We start from the raw sequence: 10,078 nt of genomic DNA on the forward strand, positions 1-10,078 counted from the left end.
AGAGCACTCTAATTAAAGCACCACCACATCTAATTAAAATGCCACTCTAATTAAAGTACCACCACGTCTCCTGTATCAGCATCCCCATGCTTAAAAATGGCAGCGGGGGCACTTGAACTAAAACTTGCTTGACTAGCTTTAGTTCAAGGACCCCCTCTCCCTCCACACTATTTTTAAACATGGGGATGCTTATACATGAGATGCAGGAGGCTGATGGAGCATGGCAATTGATTAATTGAGTCTTCTCCAACATGCTGAAATCGCTGAAATCTCAGCATGTTGGAGCAGCCTCAGCGTTTGTGTATAGGCACCCTTAAAAATGTACTGTTTAATTACTGCACATTAAAATAGGCTAATGCACATTACACATTACTTAAAACCATACTATTTAGTTAATGCACATTAAGACAGACTAATGTGCATTTTCCTAGTACCTCACAATGGAGCGTGACTATACATGAGCAGGGAGGCTGCTTTGATGCACTATAATTCTAGCACATCAAGCAGATTGATTAATCAAGTCTGCTGGAGTGTGGCAATTACTGTGCTCCAGCACCTTCCCATGTCTCGTGTACCAATATCCCCGCACTTCAAAATGGCAGTGGGGGCACTTTATCTAAAGCTTATTCAACAAGCTTTAGATAAAGCACTCCCACCACCATTTTGAAGTGTGGGGACACTGATACATGAGATGCTCTGGGTGCTTTAATTAAAGCAGCTTTCAGAGCTGCTCTAATTAAAGCAACACCTCCCTTCCACCCCTCCTGAAGCACATATATAAATGCCCAGAGGTAATAGATTTAACGTGTATTAACTTAACCTCATTAATGCATGTGTAGGGTATTTTTACACATCACGGGTGGCAATAGCCAAGCTCCAGCAAATTCAATTAATTGAGTCTATTCCATTGTGCAGGAATTCCAGTGCATTGGAGCAGCCGCAGTGCTCATGTATAGGCACCATAGATGCGCCCACTATGAGTTAAATGAATCCCGCAGCTGCCTAAATAGTAATGCAACAACTGCTGCACTGCACAACTGGAATCAAAGCAGGGTACTGCTTTACCAACAGAAAATCGGCTCCCTCACTTAATACATACAACCCGATTTTGGGGGACTGATTCTTTGCAAATCTGTAGGTTGTTTGTGAAAAAATATGGTAATAAAAGAAATACTCACAGTTAACCAGGAAAGAATTAGAAGTCACTGCATTTTTTGTTTTCCTAAGATCTCTGATGTCATCTTTTGAAATGGAGGGATGAGATAACAACAATCAAACATAGGAAGTTCAGTTTTATAGAAGTTGGAACAATATCATGCAATTTATTCTCTCTCTCCCACTGTCTTATAAAGAATACTGGGGTTGGTTAGTTATTTGTTTTTACTGATAGCTTAAGTAAACTACTAAAGCATCAGAGATTTTAATTTATACTAAACCAGTTTGCTCATCCAAAATATTTGTTTTATACCTATTGCCTTGTCACAAAGAAGATAAACTATAGCAGAAGCTAAAAGTTGCCAAGTGAATCATGGAAGAATTCATGTTTCATAAGGAAAAACCTGCAGAATCATGGGCCATATCCTATTATACCTATGGGCTGCTGCACTAATCAATAATCAATAATTTATTCGATTCTGCTGAATTCCCTAGAAAACCACTACCACTAAAGCTGGGTGGTGCTAGCTACACTTTGCTGCTGTTTGTGACTTAGTCTAAGGCCAATTAGTGAGTTCAAGTATCCACCAGGAACATTGCCATTCTCTTGGTAGAAACCAAAAAGTGTACAAATAACCAAGCTCTTTCTCTCACACCAAAAATGTGGTTCTGGGAGAAAAAGAAGCCAATTCCAACAGAGTAGAGTCCAGGGACAGTTTTCCCAAGGGAATGAATGCTTGCATACTTTCCCCCAGCATAACTCCTCCTCGGGACCCAGAGGAGTGGAGCTATGGAAAAAGGCTCTTGTGCCCTCCTGAGACTGGGGCCACCCCACTCTGGAGTGAGAGCAGGGAGAAGCTGCCCCTCATATAGACCAAGAGAGAGAAGGAGTTGCCACCAGCTGCTCCCTGCTGTGTTCTTACAGACCAGTCCGTGAGTGAACAAGCAGGCAGGGGACTTTGTCCTGCTGCTCCCTCCACATGAAGCCAAGTGGAGGTAGCAGCATTGCAAGTTCTCTTCCCACGGCAGAGTTCCTAGAGTGAGCAGCAGTCCCTGGTTAGGAGAAAAGAACAGAGGCCTTGCCAGCTCCATCTGCCTCCCAATTGGGCAGCAGGGGCCATGATTTAAAAGCTGGTGGGGCCAAAATCATGTATCGAACTTCCTGGCCCTGCTTGCTTCTTCTTGCTACTTGTGTCATTCGTCTGGGTGGTGGAGGGAGCAATTTAAAAGCCAGCAGGGCTGGGCTTAGGCTTGGGGAATGCCTCCCTGAGCCCAGTTCCCAGCCCTGCCAGCTTTCCCACAGTGCCCGCATCAGAGTCCCAGGTTTGTGGAGTGGATGGGGGCTTTGCTGCAGGGCTCGGTCTGCTCCCCAGTGCCTGGAAACTGAGTGAAGGGAGCAGCACTGTTGCCATTCCTATTTCTTGTACTCCCTGGCATGAGAAGTAGGCGGGGGGCTTTGCCCTGCTGCTCTAGTACTCCTGGGAATGGGAGTATTGGAGCGGCTCACATTTTCCTGAGCTGTACTGCTCCCTCTCCCAGAATCATTTTTAGCAGTGGAAATTTTCCACCACTAGAAATGAACATTTGTATATGGCCTAGGGTGGCACATTATGAAAGTAGATGTGTCAGTGTTTTTTACAAACTTGCAGAGGGTGGAACAGGATTGGCCCCAATACATCTTGTGCCATTACTAATGAGATAAGAAAGCCTTAAGATGCCTGGAATCCTGGCTAAGGGATGTCTCAGGGGTTCACTGTAAAACACTATTACTTCCCCACCCTTGACTGACCTTTTTGTGGGTATCATATTTTTTTATTAAACCAATAACTGCATTATGCAACACTCACAATGCAGCATAGTTGCCAACTATTGTTTAGTAACAGCAAGAATGACATCCAGATTATTCTGTAATTTTAAAATTCTTTTTATGTCTGCTGAAAAAGAAAATCCCCTAAATTAAATGCTCAGCATGAACTGGTTCAAATTCCTCGTGGTTGTTCAACTGCTGAAATTAATTGAGATACACAAGGGATAAATATGATGAGAAATGAAGTTATTTGTTTAAAAGTTCTAGAAAAAGCAAAGTTCATGCTGTTTCAAAGTACTGTATAAATTAGCCAGATTCATAAAGATATGGTAAAATATATGGTGTACATCTTTAATTTTTTCTATATTCCACACCCTCCAAATGTAGTAACACTCAATCTTAAGAGGCTTACAATAAGCTTTATAGAAATGAGGATACCCATAAATTTGCCAATACTTTTAGCTAAATAATGAAGAAAATTAAAAATAAAAAGATCAGCTTTCACAACTTTTTGCAGCTGGATTCAATTATCAATAACAGAGCAGATTCAATATGACGTTTTTATAACTTAATGTAATCCAAGTTTAAGGCACCCACATCTGGAACTGGGCCCCTGAAAGATTTTTCACCATCTTAATTTCTCTGTTTCAAAGGGGACAGGAAGAACTGCATCATCCTAACACCTCAGTAGTTGATATGTCACAAATACCTTTTGTGTTTGTGAATTAACCATATGAAGTCTAAGCCACCGTTTACTGATGTTTATGACAGTCTTTGTGTTGACTTCGATGGGCTTTGTACCAGGACCAGACCTACCTGAGCTATTTGGGCTACCTCATTAATATGTCTAGAATGGTAAAATTCTCATTGACTTCAGTGGTGTCAAAATTTTACTTCATGAAGTATTTAATTACTATAGGAGACCTAAACATGGCATAAGCAAACGAGGTCTGGATTCTAATAGTAGCAAAGTTTAATCCTTTGGGGACTGAAAAAAAAATCACTCAGTGATTTCAAACTGCTCAAGCCCTACATATGCACAGGCAACTTCCTGACCACTTCAAAGAACACCATAGTGTACTGGACATAACATGCTAAATATAAGCAATGCTTGTACAGTGGTTAGATAACTACTTCATAGTGTTCAACAGATTTTCCAGAATTTATGTATATAGTAAAGAATAGAGCTAACTGATGTATTCATTGTATATAATGCCTAGATAACCACTCCTCAGCAGTTGCAGGGATTTGTGCCTATAGTAGTCAATTTATTCACTTTAACTTCTCTGAAAAAATTAGCTTGTTTCTTTTTCCTCTTCACAAAGCAATTACAAACTCTTAGAGTAAATCTATTTACTATCCAGAAGCATTTGCTGAATAGTGTGGAAAAACAGACTGTTCACAGATTGTTTGCTTTGATTACTCAAGTCTTGGCTGTGTTTGGTCACTTAAGACGCATGGGAATTTTTGTGTTCATTGATTGGATGACAAACTTTTAAAACAGCAAAACAACCAATGAGGAATAACACACACCATATAGTAAACAGTAATGAATTGCAACTACCTTTCCTTGCACAGGAATACCCAAATTTGCATGCAATTGCATGTACTTGGCTGAAGATTCTTCACCAAATCTCTTAAGAAAAAATCGTATTCATTTAAAAGTTCCAAAATAAAGAGTAGGGGTATGAACCAGACAGAACTGAATAAGTATCTATGTGCATATGAAAATATGTTTTTTTAGGAGCCAACTGACTCCTGTCAGCCACCTTGACAACCAGAAAGTAACATTACAGGTTCTGCTAGGACCTCTGGCCCATTTCACTTGCCATTCTGCAACTACTCTAATTTGGACTGATTTTTAAATCAGCTCTTTCCGGTACAGACTCTTAATTCCTTTCAAGACTGAATATCAGAGTAGCAGGATTCTCCTCATTTGATCAAGAGACACAGAAGTTCCTTCTTTTACCTACTTCAGCACAGGTGTTCAGAGAAGAGTTGCTTGATGCTAGCCTTAAAAGATTTTTTGTGACTGCTTGAGCCAGAACACAAAATGAGAAAATGAACAAAAACAGTTTGGACAAATGATAGCAGTCTTACTGCCTTCCTGATAAATGTTATCATACAACCATACAAAATTAGGGTTGGAAGGGACCTCAGGAAGTCATCTAGTCCAACCCCCCTGCTCAGAGCAGAACCATCCCCAACTAGATCATCCCAATCAAAATTTAAGCAAGGTAATTATATTGCTCCTGTCACTGAAGCATGGAATTGCTTGTTGGTTTAATTGTTGGTTTTAAAAACAGCTGTGCTGCTTTGCATCTAAAGCTATAGCTAAAGCTACAGCTGTTCTGTAGCTTTGTATTAAAGCTACAGAAGGACAGAATTCAGAAAATATATGAAGACAGGAGTAAAGGGGGCAAGTTAAAGTTCACAGAACAAATTCAGTGTGGGTTTCAGTGGATACTGGAGGGCTATGAACTTTTGGCAATATTTTAAGACTGGAAGCGCTCCTGTGCTCGCTCTCTCTCTTTCCCCAAATACATATTATGCATTTTTCTTTAGTCTGAATCTTTTATGGTCACAGATGGATTTATAAACATACCGTATTAAAAACCATTTTGTAGACCCATTGATTTCAGGGCATTTTCCTGACATTTAATATCTGACCTTGTCAGAAATCTGGAGCCACAAATGCTCTCAATAAAAACGCAAAAGTAGTAGCAAATGCTGGCTGGTGCTCTCCCCCTTCACAGAGAACATAGCACATACACAAGTATCTGAGACATGCACCATCTTTTGGAATCATAGAAATTAGAGTGTTGTTAGACTGTCTGTCTAGAGTAAAGCTGGCAGGACTTTAATTTCTTATGAAAGGATACAACCACAAAAAGAAGGAATCAAAGGGAACTGGCAGAGTTGAACATATTTGATATGTTAACATTTTCAGTTAGAGTGATATTGCTCTAGTTAAGTGATTGCCTTGATTAGATCTTAGTGAATATTATGAAGTGCAGCAAAGCTGAGAGTGTTCTTCATGGTACTGGGAATGTGAAGGCTGTCATAGAACTCATATGTTTTTATATATACAAACATTAGGATGACAGATGTCATTGCTGGAAAATGGATAGAACTCCTGGCCTTAAAGAGAGAATTAGAGAAGAGTGAGGTGGTGTTGGGCAACTAAGTATAACACGTAAGAAGCCTATGTGCTTCGAGGCATTCTTTCATATGGTGGTGGGATCAAGATAACTGAGTATAACATTTAGGAGCTGATATTTAATTTTCTGTAGAAGTTTGGGATATCTTTTTGTGAAGCTGTGTGTGGACCATTTGGAGTGAAGACATAATTATATGCTTTCCTGTGATGTAATGGGCTGCTCTAAAAATTAGAAGCAGAATTGTACTAGCAGTAGTGAATGGCCTCATTGGCATCCCCATGAGGTCAGATGGGTGCATTGACCCATTGGGCGAAGCTTCTTACTATTATGTCTCAGCTGCAAAATGGGAGCAGGGGGTCCAATAATGCTAATTTCCTTTATAAGAGTGCCAGGGCAGGGTAACACCTTATAGTCTAACTCATTCATCTTTCATAGTCTACAGCCTATTTTGCCAGATGCTATGAATGGACTTGTAGAGAGCATGGGTACAAAAAAAAAGGAATATGATTGTTTAATTACAAAGGATAGAAAAAGAGGGAGGAAAGGAGTAGGGTAGTACTGAGAAAAGTGAAGGTGAGCTGAAGAGATAAAAGGCAAGTTGAAGAAATCAAAGATAAACAAAATAGTTAACCCACTGAAGGAAATAGGAGTTATAAAACTTTGTCCAAGTAATGGGATAATAATCCAGTATCTCTTAGACCATACTTAACAGAATCCAGTCTGGGGTTGATTTATTGTTCAAATTGGTTTTAAAACTTTTGTTGTTGATGAACAGCTACTCTGAGGTCAGCAATGAAATGTTCAGGGAGATTAAAATGTTCTACCACAGGCTTTTGGGTCTTTCTAGAACTTGCGTCAGATTGGTGCCTATTCATTGTTTCACATAGCAATTACCCCATCTGTCCAGTTTAGACAGCAGAGGGACACTGTAAGCAGGTGATGAAATATCTTCTTCAGCAATCCCTTGCAGCTGAGGATGATTGTCTTCCATGACTGTCTTACCTGCATGTCCAAAGATGGTTGATGGGGCCTAGCCAGGGTTGACAGACTCTACTACAGCACAGACGTGTTTCTGTGTGGGGTAGCTGGCAATGGACCGATTTGGTTTGCAACACACTGTTTCTGCCACACCCACTTTTTTCATTTCCTCTTGTTGTCCTGAGGTTTCAAAGTAGTGAGTTCACTGCACATTCTTCCTCCAGTTGGAGTGGTCCTGGGTGATAGTCTCCTGTGAATGAGCACCAACTACAGTATCATCAGCATACTGGAGCTCAATGATTGGAGCTCACTCCAGCTGGTAGCTAGTTGGTGGTCAGATGTAGCATCATGGCAAGGAATATTGAGAAGAGTGTTGGAGAGATGATGCAGCCTTGCTTAACTCCCATTTTAACTTCAAAGAGATCTGTGATAGATCCATTACTGAGAACCACTGCTTGCATACGGTCATGGAACAGGCAGAGAATAGTGACAAATTTTGATGAGCATCCATACTTCAGAAGGTTCCTCCACAACACTTCTCAGCTGACAGAGTCTAAAGCTTCTGTGAGGTCGAAGAAGGCCATGTAGAGAGGCTTATGTTGTTCCCAGAATTTCTCTTGCAGTTGGTAAGCTGTGAAGATCATGTCAGTTGTGCCTCTTGATGCCCAAAAGCCACATTGAGATTCTGGGAGGAACTCTTCAGCAAGGGAAGGAGGTGGTTCAGGAGGGTTCTCGCAATGATCTTTCCTGTAGTGGACAGCAAGGTGATCCCCTCTAGTTTCCATAGTTGGACTTGTCTCCTTTCTTGAAGATTGTCACAGTCATGGCATCCCTGGAGTCATCTGGGATTTCCTCATCATTCCAGATCCTTAAGATGAGGGCATGAAGCTGTGATTACAAAGGATAAGATGAAGAGGGAGGAAAGGATGAGGGTTGAATATTTCTGTGGGGATTCCATCTGCTTCAGATGCCTTGCCATTCTTCATCTGCTTGTTGAATTTCTTCACCTCATCAAAGATTGGAGAGATTATGAGATCATCTCTGACTGGGTGTTGTGGGTTGGAGTTCAGAAAACTCATCAACAACAGCGTCTCAATTGAGAGAGTCTTCAAAATGCTCCTTCCAATGGGCATTAATGGATCCCCTTTCCTTGATCAGGTCTCCTCCATCCTTAGGTCTCAAGGGGATTGGTCCCCAAGTACTAGGATCATAGAGATGGCTTTTGTGGTACTGAAGAAACCACACATATCGTGGATGTCAGTGAAATGGTGAATCTCTTTAGCCTCGTATTTCCACCATTTGTTCTTCATATCATGGGTTTCCTTTTTGGTTTGCTGGAAATTCAATTACTTTTGCTTGGAGGTGGTATCATTTTGCCAATCGCAAAAGGCTTTGCACTTGCAATCAATCAACTCTTGGATCTAGCAGTCATTCTCATCAAACAAGTCTTGATGTTTCCTGGTGTCCAAGTGTCTCTTCACAGGTGCTGATGACAGTGGCCTTGAGGGCACCCCACATGCTGCTGGCATTCTCCTATTGTTGTTGATTTGAATTCACCAGTTTTTCACTGAGGCACTAGTGGAAGAGGTCTTACTTGCTTGCATCCTTGAGTCCTTCACTGCTGGTTTTCTGATGGCATGGCATTTGCTGCAGCCATCATTTGAGAGCCAGTTTGAGTGACAGAGCAGATGAGTTGGTGATCAGTTCAGCAATCATCAGCTCTTAGCATAGCTTGGGTGATGCAGACATCTTTGCTATCCCAGGCATGGACAGCAACAGAGTCAATCAGGTGCCAATGCTAAGATCATGGGTGCTACCATGATGTCTTGTGCCTGAATTTCTGGTGGAACAGGGTGTTGGTGATGGTGAGTCCATGTTCCATGCATTTGGTCAAGAGAAGTATGCCATTGGAGTTGACCTTTCCTACTCCTTCCTTGCTGATGCTTCTGTTCTGGAGGTTAGAGTCCCTTCTAATTCTGGTGTTGAAATAGCTCAGAAGAACAAGTCCGTCTCCCTCCAGAATGCCAGAAAGGACTTGGAAAAGTATAGTGCAGAACTCCTCCTTGTTTTCATTGGCAGTGTCAAGAGTTGGAGCATACACACTGATGACATTGGCATATTGGCACAATTACAGTGTAGTGGTCCGGGCATTTGCTATTAAGGTTGTCTATGAGGGTACTGCTGTTCCAGGTCTCAAAATGGTGGTGTGTCTTCACTAGTATTTTCAACCATAGAAAACCACTGGACATGGTTACTCAGTCAGGAAAAAATAAAGAATACTGTATTAGACAGGCTATGTTTAGGGTACCTTTTATATCCCTATCCCCCTATGGGGTGAACAGAGTGGATCCTGAAGAGGGCTGCTCAGTCGCAGATACAGCTACCAAATCATAGTCCTGTCTTGTTCAAGTACTAGACGACTTTTTGTAGCTGTTGCTTTTGTGCCAGTTCATGATGGCATATATGACATTGATAGAAGATCAGGTGAATGAATCCCATGCTATAATCCATGTTGGTTTGTATATGTTGATGAAGGGGCACAACTGGCATCATCAGAACATAAGAATTGCCATTTACTTGGTCAGATCATAGGTCCCATCTTGCCCAGTATCCTGTGTCACACAGGATCAGAGAGTGGACATTGAAAGGGAGAGTGAACTGGGTATGACCAAGGTTTTTTTCCACTGTTCCTCTCTTACTTGCAGCCTCCAGCATTTTAGGTCTTGGAAGTTTGAATTCAGAGCTTGTATCTCTAACTCCCATGCTCAATAGCTACCGATGCCCCTTTGTTCAAATAATTTGTCCAAACCCTTTTTGAATCTGGCTAAACTGTCACCTTTTGCATCTGGTGGCAATGAGTTCCACACTTTAATTATACGCTGTAGGAAAAATAACTTTCTTTTGTTAGTTTTAAACTTACTACCTACTAGTTTCCTTTTATGACCTCTAGTTCTTGTACTGTGAGAGAGAGTAAATA

At 41.2% G+C, this 10,078-nt stretch overlaps 1 pseudogene; it reads right to left on the minus strand.

Moving 5' to 3' along the window:
• The window catches only part of LOC112551326, a 36,592-nt pseudogene extending 26,728 nt beyond the window's left edge, over window positions 1-9,864 (minus strand).
• Window positions 9,865-10,078: the final 214 nt, after the last annotated feature.

Source organism: Alligator sinensis, unplaced genomic scaffold, assembly GCF_000455745.1.
Source record: "Alligator sinensis unplaced genomic scaffold, ASM45574v1 scaffold1029_1, whole genome shotgun sequence".
Taxonomy (NCBI): Eukaryota; Metazoa; Chordata; order Crocodylia; family Alligatoridae; genus Alligator; species Alligator sinensis.